This window comes from Octopus bimaculoides, chromosome 16 (assembly GCF_001194135.2).
Source record: "Octopus bimaculoides isolate UCB-OBI-ISO-001 chromosome 16, ASM119413v2, whole genome shotgun sequence".
NCBI lineage: Eukaryota > Metazoa > Mollusca > Cephalopoda > Octopoda > Octopodidae > Octopus > Octopus bimaculoides.
This window is the reverse complement of record NC_068996.1, coordinates 6,940,867-6,942,934: the sequence shown is the minus strand read 5'-3', so window position 1 is coordinate 6,942,934 and position 2,068 is coordinate 6,940,867.

Below are 2,068 nucleotides of genomic sequence, written 5' to 3'. Positions count from 1 at the left end.
AACCACCACCACCACCACAACTACCATCACCACCACCAACATAACCGCCATAACCATCTTTATAATCTCCACTATCTTTGCCAGAATTCTATGTAAAACGTAGGACTATCGCTTTCCTTCTTTTAAATCGTTCTTCCTCCCGTCATTTCTTTCTTTCCTTCCCTCCTAGTTTTTTCTTCTTCTTTTCATTTCTCCTTTCCCTTTTTTCTTTATTTCCTTCTTTATTTCGTTCCTTTCTTCTGTATACCCATCAATCCTATTTTTCTCCTTCCTTCTTCCATCCTTCTCTCCTCTTATCCTCATTCCGCTCCTCCTTCGTTCCCTCAATACACACTTTCTGTTTGTTTGTTTTTTGGTGGTGGCGGGGGGCATTCTTCTTTCCGTCTTTCTATTTATAGACCGAGAAACAAGGTATACAGAGGGTGCCGGTGCACACCTTAAAATTTTGGTGGGGACAAAGAAAATGCGTTTGACCGTCAACCTGAGAAACTCCATCGCCAAAATGAACGAACGAAGAAACATTTTTGAACAAATTTGAAACATTACTTTTCCATTATTGAATGGTAGAATCGCTAGCAGAATCGCTAGAAATGCTTTGTGGTATTTCGTCAAGGTCGACTTTGCCTTTAATCCTTTCGAGGTCGATAAATTAAGTACCAGTTGCGTACTAGGGTCGATCTAATCGACTGACCCCACCTCTCCAAAAATTTCGGCCCCTGTGCTTAGAGTAGAAAAGATTATTGAATCTTTCTGATTTGATTGTACAAATATGACAATAATAATTATTATTATACATGTGTTTTTAAGGCGGTGAGCTCAGAGAATCGTTAGCAAACCTGGCAAAATACTATCCGGCATTTCACCCGTCTTCACGTTCTGAGTAGAAATTCCGCCTTTCGGGGTTAATGAAATAAGTACCAGTTATGCACTGGGGTCGATGTGATCGACTAGTCCCCTTCCCAAAAATGTCAGGCCCTGTGCCAAAATTTGAAACCAATGCTATACCTGTGTCTGTTTTAATATTAAGACTGAAAAAAAGAGAACTCGTTTCTAAAAAATGTTGGTTTGCTCCCCAAAGGAAATATCCTTCCCATACCTCTGCTTTTATTCTTCTTTCTTTCCTTTCTTCTGTCCTTCCATCATTTTTCGTTTCCTACTACTTCTTATCCTTCTTCCCTACCTTTCTCCCTTCCTTTCTTTCTTCCTTCCTTCCTTCCTTCCTTACTCCCTTCCTTTCTTCCTTCCTTCCTTCCTCCCTTCCTTCCTTGCGTCCTTCCTTCCTTCCTTACTCCCTTCCTTCCTTCCTTCCTTCCTTACTCCCTTCCTTCCTTCCTTCCATCCGTTCAACTTTTCCTCATTTCACCATCCTTCCACTCTTCCTGCCTTCTACCTTTCCTCACCTTTTTTCTTTTCCTTCCTTCCTTCCTTCCTTCCTTTCCTTTCCTTCCTTCCTTCCTTCCTTTCCTTCCTTCCTTCCTTCCTGCCTGCCTGCCTGCCCGCCTGCCTGCCTTCCATCCATCCTTTCATCTTTCTATGTAATTTTTCCATCTCCTGTTCCATACATCCATTATTGCTGCCATTCATTGACATATTGTTAAGAGACAAGATAAATGGATTCTTGGATCATATATCCAAATCTTTACGAAACTTTCTTTTTCCTTCCTCTTCCCTGCCACTACATTCCCTTTTTCTTTCTCGTTTCTTTTTTTTTCCTCTTTTTCTTTCCTTCTCCTTACTTGCCTTCCTATATATTACTATCCCTATCTATCATTTTCTCTTTTCGTATCTTTTATTTCTTACCTATTTAACTTCTTCCATTTCTAAAATCATTTTTTTTTCTTTTTTTTTTTTTGTCTTTTGTCCTTTCTTCATTTTTATAGTTCGTGACCAAAAATTTGGCAAGATGGAAGAAAATATATAAGAATGACATTATGGCACTTTCTGAAAGTTGGTTGAGAAGAATGAAGAGAGAGGACAGAAGAAAGGGACGAAGTTAGAAAACAGAAGAAGAAGGAGAAGAAGAAGAAGAAGAAGAAGAAGAAGAAGAAGAAGAAGAAGAAGAAGAAGA